Raw genomic sequence first — 14,586 nt, 5'->3', positions numbered from 1 at the left:
GGACACTCTTGGAAAGTGACTTTTAGTGCCAAGTCTCCCTTGGCCTGATCAGCCTCTCCATGGGCACAGCAGTGAGGAAAGCAGGATGCTCCATGCATCCCCTCACCACGGGACCCTCCTGGGATCCAGGGCCTTGCCATACCTGAGCCCATGGCCCCGGGGCTGACTGCCACTGCATCAAAGCTGTTATTCCAGCACCCACGGTGCCACGCTGGCCCACATGGCCGACTCCCTGTTGTCTCCTTCCTCTGCTCCCGTGCTTCGCTCGCTCCGTGGCTCAATGATGATGAAAACCACTGGCCACATGAAAGCAGCCCCCTGAGTGAGTTAGGGGCCTGCGAACTGCGTGGGAGGTACGGAGAGCCCGGCCCCGGCTGGAATCAACAGCCAAGGCACTAAGGAGGTGATGAGGATTGCAGAGCTGGCAGAGTTGTGCTGCAAGGCCAGTGTGTCAGGGCAGCTGGTGCTGTTGTCAGAGCAGCCGTGTGCTTTTTGTGACTGCTGGAGCCTAGCTGGGAGCAGGAGTGATGCTGTGAGAACTGAGTGAAGCCCTCAGAACACCCCGATGCCTCGCACGTGTTCAGGACGATTCACGCCCAGCTCTTGCACCAAGGAAGCTGCCCTTGGCCATTTTCCTCCCTCTTGCACTCAGGAACAAGATCTGTGGAGATCTGCTCCCTGGCAGAGCATGGCTAGGGGTGATGTCCCAGGGGAGGCAGTGGCTGGAGCCATCCCAGCCGGACGGCGGTGCTTGGAGCAGGTAAAAGGCTACATCAGCCGGGGTCACCTCCGTCACGCAAACCGCAGCCTCCCCTGACCTTCATACTTTCCCACTGCCTCACTGCTCCCATTGCATGCGCCCACTGTGGTGTCGTAATGAGCAGAAGAGGAAACAGATTTCCCAACCGCCCGCCCCGCTGGCAGCCCATGAGCCCTCTGCGCTGGGAATGGCAGCCAGCACGGCCAGGGCAGCTGGCTCACCCCTGTGCTGTGCTGTGCACGCTGGGTATGACCCAGAGTCTCACAGGAGAAGGCAGAGAGGGCTGTGGATAATCCCTGGCTGATGTTCAGGTATTGCAGGCTGCTGATTCCCTCGGGGTCAGCTTGCTGCTGCTCCTCTCCCATGGATGGGAAAGCTCCCATGCACGACCCAGGGTGAGCAGGGCCTGGTGATGGATGGCACTGCCACGTTTTCTACCAGAATCCCTGTCCTGCTCCATGCAGGCAGCAGTTTCCTAGCACACAGTGAGAGAGAAAGATGGGATCCCCTGCTGCATAGCAGGGAGAGCCAGCAGCACTGGAGTAGCTCCTCCACAATCTGCTCAGTGCCTCAGGGCTTACTGGCTCAGAAGGAGCCACCTGATTGTGACTGAAATCACCAGTGCCGAGGGATGTGGATGGGGCAGGGGTTCCTGGAATGGGCTTTTCCCCTCACTGCCATCATTACCTTGAGAGGGGAGGTAGTCACTCCGTGAAAATTTGGCCTCCCCTTCATTTCCCCTAAATTCAATTCCAGGGAAAGATGACACTGAGGCAGGAGAAAGGGATTTTTTGTCCGGGGAAGAAATGCAAACCACATGCAGGCAGGCTCGGGCAGGAGGAGGGACTGGGGCTGCGAGAGCCGGCGCTCAGCAGCGAGGCCGAGCTAAAGTCAGTCAGTGCTTCAGGACTCCAAACGCGCCTGAGCGCTGCGCTTCGAGCAGGCGTGATCCCTGTCAGAGACAGGCTGCCAGTAGGGTTTGAAAATAATTAGGAAACCCAGAACCCCTGTGCTTCCCAGAAAAGCCTGTTAGTTCTGCGGTAGAAACCTTGCTTGCAGGGAGTGCATCACACAAACAGAGTCATGACTCATCAACTGGATGGAGCTAAACTCCATTTTTCGGAGGTCAACATGCTCAAATCCTAATGAGCTTTACCCTTGGTAGGGCTCCTCTGCTCCCTTTGTTGACCTGAATTTCTGGGATGCCCAGCACACCTGAGAGTAACAGAGGATGGTTTCAGGGGATGTATTTCATCCAGAGACACTAAGAGCTTCCAAGAGGGCAGTGATGATGGGGAAACTGAGGCACAGAGGGTTCAGACCACCAGAGCCTGCACCCCACCAGCCCCATCCCTGCAGCCTGGGTGGACACTGCCAGCCCCTCCTCTTGGGGGATCTCAGCTGTGAATCCGAGCGGTCCAGGACAGCCTTGGAGGAACAAAACAAGACAATCAATCACCCTTGCTTCATCCCGCCCCAGTCTGCATTGTGCGGAGCCTGAGGGACTCCACATCAAAGCAGGAGCAGCTGGCTGCCGGGGTGTCCCAGGCTGGCTGCCGGGGTGTCCCAGCCCCAGACGGGCAGCGCCCTGCCCGCGGGCTGCCTGTCTGCACTGCCCACACGGGCTTGGCCTCTGCTCACTGCCTGAGCCCCAGCAGCAAAGCCGGGATGCAGCGCTGCTCCCTGCCCCGAGCGTGGAGAGAGATGTCCGAGCTCACGGCGGCTGCAGAGAGCACCAAAGGTGGGGGTGCACGGATGCGGGGACCCCACTGTAGCATTGCAGGGCTGGCAGCACCTTCCCTGTGCAGGGGCGAGCAGGAGGTGGCATTGCATATGGGGGAAGAGCCAGTCCCATCCCAAGCTTCTCCTGGAGCTGCGGGAAGGCTGCAGAGCAGAGCCCGCTCCTGCCGCGCAGCTCCCGCTATCCTCACAAGACCCTTTCCTTCGCAGTTCCTTTCATGCTTCCCCCGGGCTGCAGCCCCAGCGCTGCTGCAGACAGTACATTAATTTTTGGATGTCTTTTGCAGCTCCCCAGCGTTTCTCCCCATCCCAGGCATGCACGGCTGGGATGAGGCAATGTTCTCGGGGAGTGTTGGCTTCCCGGCTGGTGGGGAATATTCCTTGATGAAACTGGTCCACAATGCTGCCCAGTGGGGCTGGGGATGGTGAGGGGGTGCAAGGGGTCCAGTCATGGTGGGATGGGCTGCACCATGGCAAACCAGCAGCGCTGACCATCTGGGATGGGGCACCTGGGCAAGGGAGAGCACTTGGATCCCCCTGGAGCAGTGCCGTGTGTGGGTGCAGCAGTGGAACAGCAGTTTGGGTACAACCTTCCAGATATCCCCTATTTTCCCTCTGGCAAAGGGCAGAGTGGCTTTGCCCTGTGACCACAGCATGGGACACGGCAGGGAGGACACGTCTCTGGCTGCCTGCAGGACACACGTGCCTGTGGTGGGTAACAATTGACATTTTTTCCAGTTCGTTAATTAAAACACAGAACAAAAGTCACTAAAGTGTGAGGCTGGGTGTTTACAGGGAAAATTCCTCTTCAGGTGCCAGGTTTATTAATAGAAGAGGGAAAAAGCAAGGGGGAGAAGCAGGGCCACAGCTGGACAAGGAACATCTGGGAAGGATATGCTTTTTGGGAGTGGATGGTGTTGGGCGTGTGTGTGGGATGGGGTGTGAGGACGGGGTGCAGTAACCCCCCTGTCCCCCCACCACCAAGCCCCCAGGATGCTGAGTGGCCGTGGGGAAGCCATGCTGTGGGCATTGCTGTGGGGCAGGAGCTCCCCAGCTCACCCTGTGGGACCCTGGCAGAGCTGATTCAGATCCCCAGATCCTTTGAAGTTTTCCCCATTCACTGCCACAAACTGGTCAGGATCCAGGCTGATGAAGCAGGACATGCTGTCAGCATTGCCACCAGAGCTGGAGCTGCTGGGACACAAGAAAGACACGCTCAGCCAGGGTTCATAATGTGAATTTTGGGGCAGCAAAACCCCCCTGGCTCCTTCAAGCTGCCCACAGGAGTGCAGGGACTCCCAGCAGTGTTGGGGGGTGGCAGAGCTGTGCCCCCCAGACCCACATGCCACCCACCTCTGCCAAGTGCCTGCACACAGGCTGGCATTTGCACTTCCATATGTGACACATTAGGATTTGTTTAGAAGCCCTTTATTGTCATATTTTGTTCTTTATTTCCTACAAATTCAATTTGCTGAGGGATGTGTGCAGATTGTGAAATTATTTTGAGAATAGTTCCTCTGGGTTTTTTAATTTCCTTTGTATTAAATTTTACAGTGTTTAAAAGGCTATGAAAAATTTTATGTTACAAAAAAAAAAGAAAGAAACTAAAAAAAAAAAAATCAGGAGGGCAAAATTCCAAGGAGGAAAGGAGAAGCGCCCAAGAAGGGGATGAGCTGTGGGCTGGCACTGGGAGCAGCCACTGCCGCCTCTGTCATGGCAGCACTGGGGATGGTCTGGCTCTGATGCCCCCTCCTGCTCCCACTTCATCCTGGATGGAAAACCAGGCTGGGAGAGATGTGGCCACTGCCTCAAAACGGGTGCTGGAGTGGGACCTGCCATTTGCTGAGGCCTGGATGATTGTGGTTTTTGCCACCACTCAGCCTTTCCCTTTCCTTTGCTCTCCACATGGGAGCAGGACACGGATGCTTTGCACAAGGCCGTGGGGCTCCTGCCTGCCTTTCCAACCCCTCGCAGTCATTCAGTGCAGACATAAAAGCCCATGGCCACTCCCAGCAAGAAATTCCCGACAAGAAAATCTTTGAATTATTCCCAAGCTGTGACTGTGGAAAGCCAGGCATGTCCCAGCTTGCAGGCATTAGGGACCCCTTTTGCTGCCGGGGCAATGGCCAGTCGGGAGCCACCCTCCTGCCCTCTGTCCCCTATGCTGGATGTTTCCAGCTTCTTCAAATCACAGACACATTTTTCATCTCTTCATTTCTACCATTGTCATTGTCATTGTTCTAGGCTGGTGCAAATTGGGAACTGGCCGTGCACTGACACTGCTGCTCCCTTCGCCCGCAGCCGCTCTTGTCCCCAGAACCAGCAGGAGGGCCCATTCCAGGGATGGAGATGGTACTGCATCCTGCTGCCAGTCCCCCAGGGGCTTTTACACCTTGGTCCGTGTCCCTGCCTGGCACAGGACACCTGGCATGCTGCATCCTGCCTCTCTCCCACATCATTTCCCCTTTGCAGCCTGCCCGAGCGGTGCTTGGTGTCTGGTGAAGGTCTGGCTGAGACACCCCAGTGTTTTGAGGGCTTCTGGGGCTTCAGCAGCACTGAGGAGGGGGCTGGAGGCTTTGGGAATGATAGAATCATCCAGTTCCAACTCTTGTCATGGCAGGAAGGTGTTCCTTCCTCATTCCACCAGATCATTCTGCCTGGCCTCGAACACATCCAGGGACTGGGAACCTCAAACCCAGCCTCAAGGGGCCAGGGACAAGGACTGCCCTTGGCAGCCAGGGTGCCCAACCCTTACCACAGCTATGCAGGGATCTGTAGGGTGGTTGGTGCCTCTCAGCACCAGGGAAGAGAGATGATGTGGAAAACAATTATGCAACAGGATTTATTAATTATTAATATGGAAACGGAAGAATTCGGTGAATGCATAACTTCGATCGAGAGCGAGATGCCAGGGCTGCAGAGCTGTCCAGTGCAGCAGGGTGTGCCAGACAACCAGCAGCACCGACTGAAGAGTGACAGGATAGTTGAATGAGCTGAGAACAGAACAGCCTTCCAGGGCTGTGGGGAGGCAGGGATGCAGGATATGGGAGTAGAGGGATGTATGGATGTAGGAGTGTGGGGATTTGGGGGAAGCAGTCGTGCAGGGACCCAGAGGTGAAGGGATGCAGAGATTCAGGGTTTTGGGGGTGCAGGGATGCAAGTCCCTCTGCCCATCACATCCCTGTGCCCATGCAGATCCTCTCCCTGACCCCAGGGTGCCGAGGCCTTCTCAGATCAGCCTCACTCTGCTCCTCTGACCCCTCCAGGCAACTTGGCAAAGTGATGGAGGAGGATTGCTGAGCAGATCCCAGCTTTTGATCTGGGAAAAGAGAGGCCACACCAAGCCCTTTCTGAAATTCCTTCCTGAAGCCTTGGCTGGGTGCTGCTGCTGCTTTGCTGAGACATTCAGGCCCTGGCAGCACTGGGGCTTGAGCCTGGCCTGCCACACCACCCTGCCTCTTCCCAGCACCCAGGTTCAGGGAGCTGCAGCCTTGGCAAGAGCTCCCTGCTCCGGCCTGTGCCCCCGTGCAGGTGTCTGGGTGTGGAGCCTCCATGGCAGCCACCTCCTGGCTCCTCTTTGCTCCTGGAGTCACGAGGTGGTGACTTCTCCAGGCCACCAGCATTGGTTTCCCTGCCACATGCTGGCAAATTCCTTTCACATGAACAGGAAATATGAATTCTGCTCTTCTCTTTGTTTTTTCAGGAGGAAAAAAAAAAAAGTAATCTAATCAAATGCTGTTTGTTTGTGGTCTCAGTGATCTCCAGTTGTTTGGTTGAGGCTCAGTGAGATGCCATTGGGATGGCCAAGGACAGGGACACTCCAAAGCTGCTGCAAACCCAGGTGCTCCCAGCCCTGCCATTGTCAGCAGAGCTGGGGCTCATCCCCATGTGGGGATAGACAGACATCCCCATGCCAGTGGCTCCACTGGAACTGGGAGCACTGGAGCCAGAACTGGTTTGGCTGATGGAACCATTGCTGGCCCTGCTTCTGTCGGGCTGGCTGGGAGAGTGTGGGAGCACAGGGATTGTTGTGTGGTCTTCCAGGAGGGCCTGAATTAACAAACCAGCATTGTAAAACAGCTCAAAACATCAGTAGCCTTTAATTATCCCCTTTTCCTAAGGGAGAAGGCATTTTCCACCTGGGGAGGCCATCACAGTATGATGGGATTTTTCCTCAGTGCTGATGTCTGGAAGCTGCCCTGCTCCAGGCCCACAGTGGGAAGCACTGCTATGCCAGGATCCTGGAAATCCCCATCCATGGGAAGCACCACTGTGATCCTGCAGGATCTCTGTTCCTGCGCAGAAATATCTCTCCTCCAGCAAAGAACTGATGCAGGTTTATTCCCTGTCTCTGGGGACCTCTGAGAAGCACCAGTTCCCTTGGGACTGGCATCACCCTTTGCACCCCAGAGCACCCCTAGGCCAGGGCTGGCACCTCAGCAGGAGGGACTCTGTGCCTGCAGGAAGGTGCTGGAACCTCCCTACTGCAATGATGGCCGGGTTGGCTCTGTTGGGAGCCTCCCAGACAGCCAGGGATGGATGGAAAGGGATGAGGGCACCAGGTCATGATGTCTCTCCATGTTGTGGTTGCCTCAGAGCCAAGACAGAGCTCTCTGCCCTGTGGTGGGGAGCCATGAACCCCCAAAATGCCGTGGGAAGGAGAGGGGGCAGCTGAGAGCGCCTGGAGTGCGTGCGGGCGCAGAGGAGGCTGGGGATATTTGGAAATGTTCTTTCTCTGCTTTCATAGTGTGACATGCATTTTTTACTTCATTTAATCTTTTTTGCTCAAATTCCCAAGTGAAGAATTCTTTCCATGAGCCAGATCCTGCTGCCACGGCTTTGTGCCCGGCCATGGCACTGGGGACCAGTTGGAGCCCATGCCCCTGTATCCCTCCTCCAGCTGCAGCAGCACGGATGCTCAGAAGTGGGCATGAGGCTCAGGGCACCCAGCTGGCACCCTCTCCATCACTGCTTCAGCTCCACTGTCCCACTGCAATCCCCTTTTCTCCCCCACTCCTGCAATTTGGTACTTTTTGGGGTGATGAACCTTCTGTGTGTGCTTTGAGCGGGAGCTGCCCACAACCCATTTTAAACAGCTCTGGCTTTGTCTTTATTCCAGCTCCTGAAAATTGAATTTGTTAGTGGCATAAACAGGATATAAAAGACTGAAAAAATAAAAAGGAGAGGGGAACATTTTTCTCCATGCCTTTTCCTTCAACCTCTGAGGACGATATCTGCTGACACTCCTGAGTGTTAGTCAAACTCCTGATGACAAACAGGCCCTGGGGACCTGCTCTGTCCAGCATCCCCAGATATTCCTGATCCGGGATTTTTTAATACAAAGGTCACCATTTCTGCTTTTTTTTTCCTTTTTTTTCCCCTGGTGTTCTCCAAACTAACGGTGGTTTATGGTGCTCTTTGACGTCAGCCACAAATGGGGTTGCCAGGTGGTAATAATTTTCCTGAATGTCGGCTAAATACAATTATCACTCCATTTTCACTTCAGAAATATTAAAGTTTGTGTTCCTCCTGTTATTAATTTTGAAAAAAAAAGCCTTTATAAGTCACCGTGGCACACGGCCGCCGGCCCTGGGGTGCTGGCAGCCACAGCAGGGCTGGTGACCAAAGTCCAGGCTGGCCCTGCTGTGCCACGTTCCTGGATTGTTCTGGAGGGGAGGGATGGGAGGGAGTGCCCTAGAGACCCAGAGACAGAGCCAAGAGCTGGGATGTCAGCAGGACTGAGGATGGATCCTGAGGCCGGGAGGGTGAGGAGGGACCCATGTCCCTGTGGGTGACCCAAATTCCAGTTCCTGTGGACCATGAACCTAAATCGGGTGTTTCCCAACCCCGTGCCAGCACAGCAGGGTCCATCAAAGGACAAAGCTCCTAGACACGCTGTTTCCTCCTGGCTTGGTGTCCAAAGCATGAGCACATCCCTGCAGCTTTGGCCAGGGCAGGCGGGAGCTGAGGAGCCGCTGGCTTTTGTCACGGAATGATCACATCCTGCTGCCAAGAAGGGTCCGTGAGGGTTGGGATGCTGCAAAAGTCCACGTTCAGCTGCAACCAGAGGACCCAGGGCAGTTCCTAGAACTGAGACACTGGGGTTGGATTATCAGCAAAATGGCTTGAAAGTAAACTTTGAGACAGAGGCACCATTACAGCCTTCGGTGGCCGAGTCCCAGCTGAGTGATGCCAGCACCAACATCAGGCTCAGCCCTGGCACAAGCTCAGGTGCAGCCACATATCCCAAGTTTTTCTTCCCTGAGGGCACACAGGTGGGCACCTTGCTTGTCTTCCACTGCCCAGGGTCACCTCAGCCTCTCACCGTGTCCCCTGACTGGGAGCACGTGCTCTGGGAGCTGCAGCTGTGGCAGGGCATGGGCAGGGCTGGCCTTGGGCACCAGAGCCATGACTGCAGTGGCTGCTTCCACAGCCCTCCCTAGGCTCTGTGGCTGCAGGGGGGAATTTCCCCAACCCCAGCCAGCAGCCTGCTCAAAGCTTTTGTCTTCTGCTGAATTCCAGCTGGTGAGAGTCATCCACCAGAGTCAGAGGATTTACCCTCCTGGGGAATGATGTGCGAGAGGGAACCATGTAGTCACATTAAAATTATTTGAAAAAGAATGGGACTTCTGAGTGCTGTCTCACGTGGAGCCAGGAACATCCATCTGACTGATGCTTCCATCTGTCTTTCTCAATAGTTTCCTTAAATAGTCCAAATATTAAAAAAAAAAAAATCTATTGGAATTTGGCATATATGGTTCTTAGGAGAATAGAAGAGGGCCAGATACTAAAATACCGCTGCCTCGCTCCCTTCCAGTAACAAACACATGATTTTCATTGCAGGGAAAGCAGAGGCACATCTGGCCCAGAGGAGGATGCTCCATGGTCACTGATGCTTTGGCTTTGCTGGGAGAGCAGGCTTTGCCCAGGCTGAGGGGTCCCGTTGAGCACAGTAGCAGCACCCAGCTCATCTGGAGAATTCCAGCTCCCTACAGCAAAGGAATCTGCAGTCCAGCTGCCCCAAGCCCCAGACTCCCTGTCCTACACTGCAAGTCCCATCTGCCTTTCCTTGGAGAAAGCTTCCCTGAGCCCCCACTGTGCACAGCCAGGGGGAGTGGCTGCAATGGTGGGTAGAGATGCTGGAGCACTTTTCACACCGTGTCGCAGTTCCTCGAAGACCTTGCCTGCTGTTGCTCTTACTGTCACCTCCTGCCAGCTTTTCCCTGGAACCCTGCAGTGCCCACAAATGGGAATTGGTTTATGGCCTGGCTCAGGGTTGGTGGCTCCTCACCACCGTGTTTGCTGGTTTCATCCATTCAGCTCCGCTCAAGGAGCGATGACAGATTTTCAGTGACGGAGTTCCAGTGGCTCGTGTGCGATGGAGATTGATGTTGGCTTCAAGGATGGTGCTTGGTGCAAGTGTTTTCCTGTCATTGCACAGGCGATCCCCAACGAAGGGGAGAGAATGATGAGGAGGACTCCGTCTTATCAGAAGGCTAAAGAATTACTTTATTATTCTATACTATATACGTTGCATCTAAACTGAATCTGCCTTGCACTCACCCTTGCTCACAACTGCACACAACTGCACTCATGTCGATTCTCTCTTGACTGTCTCGTGACAGTCCAACACACACACAGCTCTTGGCCCTGATAGGCCAAGAGAACAAAACATCCTCACTTTGGGTAAACAGTCTCCATTTTGCATTCCACCTTAGCACAGCAAGCGAGATAAGAATTATGTTTTCCTTCTCTGCTTGTCTCACAACTTCTCTCTGTTCAGAGGGCGTGTGAATACCACACTTTCCTACAGGGATGCTGGGGGCCTTTCCCTGCCCCAACATCACGCACTGCTGGGGCAGAGTTGGATAAAACCGATAAAACCTTCAACAACCCCTGGCCTTCACGTTCACCTCCTCCCTTCACCTTCTCCAGTGAATATCGAGCTCCCAGTTCAACCGTTCACGCCGCGAGCGAGCACACCCTCACACCCTCCATCCTCCCAAGCTTCTCCCCATTCCACCAGCCTCACCTGGCTACCTGAGAGCGCTGCCCCAACACCACCTCCCCTTGGGAAACCCCAGCCGTGCCGCCACCGCAGCCCCGCAGAGCGGAGATCCGGCCGTGGGGACGCCGTCCTTCCCTCCCCGCGCCCGTCGGTGCTGGCCGGCGCGGAGCCCACCCGCGCCAGCCGCCGGGTGTTCTCCCCGCTCCCGCAGCTGTACGGAAATTGGAAGGCGACGCTGACATGTGTCAGCAATCACCAGCGAACGAGCGCCAGCGGCGGCGGCGGCGGCTGTCCCCACCACCTCGAGGAGGCTGGCCACTCTTGGCTGAAATCACGGCACGTTGCCGCTGGAAGCGGCAGTATTGTTTCAATTATTTCCATTATATAAAGTCAGGCCATTTAATATATTCTGCCTCAAAGGGGCTCAGCTAAAGAGATAAAATAAACACTGGAAATCTGCTCTGCTGACATGGACCAGGAATTCAGTTTCGACACCAAGCCTTCCCTCTCATCTCACTGCTTGTCTTCCCTTTCCTCCCGGCTCTCTCTCCTACTCTTGCTGCCCCTTGGCCTTCAGTGCCACTTGATGCCAATTCCCTCTTTGGGTTTTGCTCCTGTTTTGGCAGCTGGAGCACTTGTAGGCTGTGCAGCCACGTTGGCGTCCAGGACTGGAGCAAGCCAGAGGAGCCAAGGAGAGATGTGGAGCTCCAAAGCCCGCTCGGGGATGAAGGACGTGATTTATGGCAAATCTTGAGCCTCTTGGAATGCCACATTCCCTGAGAACAGCAGGAATGGCGGGTGGCACAAACCCAGCAATGGCTGAAGTGTGGCATGAGGAGGAGGAGGAGAAGGAGGAAAAGGAGAAGGAAAAGGAGGAAGAGGAGGAGGAGGGGAGAGCAAATGTGCCATGAGCGTGCTGCGGGCTGCACTTGGCAAAGTCAACACTACAATCAGCCACCTTCACACCTTCCTTCTCATCTGGGAGAGCTGATGGCACCCCAGCATTGAGGGGCCTCACTGGCTCTGTGCTGGCTTGGGAGGTGGTGAGTTGGGGCTGGAGTTGCTCCCACCAGCTCTGACCAGACAGGAGCTGCTTCCCATTAATGCTTCCCACAGCATCAGCCTCCCCAGAGCACTCCTCCCTCGCAGGGCTGTGCTAATCCAGGTATTCCCAACGTGTTGGCATGTGGCAAGGAGCACCAGCCAGAGCAGCAGTAAATCTCATACTTGGCCTTTCCCAGCACATTTCCCTGCTCCAAATGGGCAGTGCCACCCCCAGGGACCGGGTGATGGAGGGAGCCATGTCACGGGATGCCAGCGAGGGCTGCGGTGCAGCGAGAGGTGGAGCTGGCTTTTCCTAAGAGCAGGGAGAGGGCCTCTGCCGAACTGGCGCGAGAGCAGCTGTGACTTTCCATTCCTGTGGGAAGTGGGCTGCCACCGTCCAAGCATCTGGGCTTGTTATGATGGGAGAGGAATGCCAAATATTTTTCTTCCTTATCCGCTACCATCCGCTCAAACCCTCCCCTGATCAAACCCACATTCATCGCCCGGGATGCACTGGGGAGGATCCCTCGCAGCCCTCGCGACTGCTGGGAGCTCATGGCACCTGTGGAGAAAACCCCGCCCTCACCCAGGGGCTCCTCCATCCCCCTGCCCCTTCCTGTCTCCAGACATTCAATTTTTGCTTTATTACCTTTGCTAGGAGCATCCGTGCACCTGCATCCCTGTGCCCGCATCCCTGTGCCCGCATCCCTGTGCCCACATCCCTGTGCCCACATCCCTGTCCCCACCTCTGTGCCCGCATCCCTGCTGACCTGCGGGCCCGGCGGGACCGCACCGTCCCCTCCAGAGCCCTGAGCATCCCGAGAGCAGCCACTGGGATGGTGCCACGGGCGTGTGCCCTGGGGCGCCTGCCGTGCCGGGAAGCAGGCGGTGCAGCTTTGGAAGGTCACCAAGATTTTTCCGAAGATGAAAGTGTGCTCAAGTGTCAAACAAACTTTCCAAATTATCTTTCTGGACACTTTCTCCCTTCTGCTTTGGAAGACGGAGGAGGAACATTTCATTCCCTCTGTGCTGGCGTGGATTGGGGCTGCGTGAGGAGCCGGGAGCTGCCAGCGGCACCCGCGGCTCAGCCTCGCTTCTCGCCGACATCACCCCTGAGTCACCGCGGGCGCTGCCCTGGCACCATCGGCTGGGCTTCCCCCTCCCGCCGCCCCCCAGACCCCTCCCAGCACAACAGAGGGTTGCCAGGTGCCCAGCTGAACAGCAGACACCGCCTCTCCTCCCGCCGGCAGCAGGATTTGTCATAAATACACAAATTAAGGGAAACGTGTGGATTTCTCTGCTCTCGCAGGGGTAGCTGGCACAGCAGCAGGGGCATGGGGACAGCGGCTGTGCCGCCCTTGGCAAATGCCCCGTGATCCCAAGCAGCTGGGCATGGGCTGAGCGATGGCCATGTGGTGCCCCCAGGATCCAGCACTAATGAGAGCTGGCTAATTAGTGCGTCCTCCTGCGAGGGGTCACCCTGGCAGGGCTTGTGCCAATATCTGCTCACCCGTGCCAGCAGCCAGGGAGTGTGACCTGGAATGACGTGCTTCCCTGGCCCTTGCCCAGTGTTTGCCTTCCAGCTCTGGACAAGGAAATTCCCTGTGGGCTCCAGGGCAGCTGTGCTGGCACCCAACAGGACTTGTGGAACCTCCTTGCCCTGTGGCATCCACGTCCCATCCCAGTCACCGATGCAGCTGCCTGCAGCCAGGGTTTGGAGACACTCAGATATCCCCAATGCCATTGCCATGTTCCTATTCTTCTGTGCTGGGATGGCAGCAGCATGCCCATGTCCACATGGGCCCCAGCCCCTGCAGACTCCTGGTGGTGATGCCATGCTGCAGGTTTGGTTGTTTATGGAAATTTCGTCTGAGCCAGATGCTGCAATTTATGCATTTTATGTGTAATTTTTCAATTTATTTCATAATTAGAAAAAAAAAAACAACCTAAAGTGATCCTAACCATTATTACTCCTGGTTTCCTCAGCTATTACTCCTGGTTTCCTACAGTGAGGCCAAAGGGGTCTGAAATGGCTCCTTTGTTGTCTGATCATTAACCCTTCAGGAATGAAACGCAGCAGTGCCGGATGGGAGAGGTGGGGAGAGAGGCTCAGGGGGCTGGGGGAGAGAAGGGAAACAGGAGGGAGAAATTCGAGGGGTAGAGAGAAGCTTAACCCCAATGTACTGTCCCAGGCATGGCTGGACACCCAGGACACCGATGGACACATGCACTGCAGCCCCGTGGCTGCTCCCCTCCGGTGCCATGGGTTTGCTGTTCTCACACCCCAGCCCATTCCTCCCTCCCAGGCAATGCACACCCAGAGCATCCCGGGTGGAAAGGAGCCCTGCAGCTCGCTGGGATGAGCAGGTGGATGCTGATCTGCCCCGGGGTGCTCAGGGGGGTCCTGTGTGCCCCGAAAGTCTCTCTGTGCCCCTCTGGGGAGAGGAGAGGGGCACCGTGTGCTGGTTTGCATGTGGTGATGACAGGAGGGAATGTGCTGTCACTGGCTCTGTCACTGGCGCTGTCACTGGTGGCCAGTGGCCCCGGAGCCCCGGCTGGGAGGTCACCAGGCTGTGGCACAGGGTTGGGACAACGGGACGAGCACGTGGGGCTGCCACGATGGGGACCTGTGCCCGTGGGTCACCTGGGTACCTGGCGAGTGAGGTGTCCCCCTCCTGCCCTGCGCCCCACCTCAAGCACAGCCCCTAGGGTGGGATTTGGGGAGCACAGCGTGGGACAAGGGGTGTGGACAGCCTCATGGGAGCCCAGAACAGCGCACTGAGCTCGTCTTGGCTTGGAACAGCTTGGCACAGCTCGGCTCGGCTCAGCTTCGCTCCCGCAGCTCGGAGGGAGGTGAGTTAAGAAGCGCTCGGAAAATCAGAGTCAGCTGCAACCCTGGGGACAGCCGGGGCAGACCCGCAGCCGCCGCCGGAGCTGCCGGAGACCCACCACGGCTCCCGGCGACCGGGGGGCTCAGCCCTGCCCGGGGGGCTCAGCCCTGCCCTGCCCGGGGGCTGAGCCGGGGGGCTGAGCT

Source organism: Passer domesticus, chromosome 16 (assembly GCF_036417665.1).
Source record: "Passer domesticus isolate bPasDom1 chromosome 16, bPasDom1.hap1, whole genome shotgun sequence".
Classification (NCBI taxonomy): domain Eukaryota; kingdom Metazoa; phylum Chordata; class Aves; order Passeriformes; family Passeridae; genus Passer; species Passer domesticus.
This window is presented reverse-complemented; position numbering follows the sequence as displayed.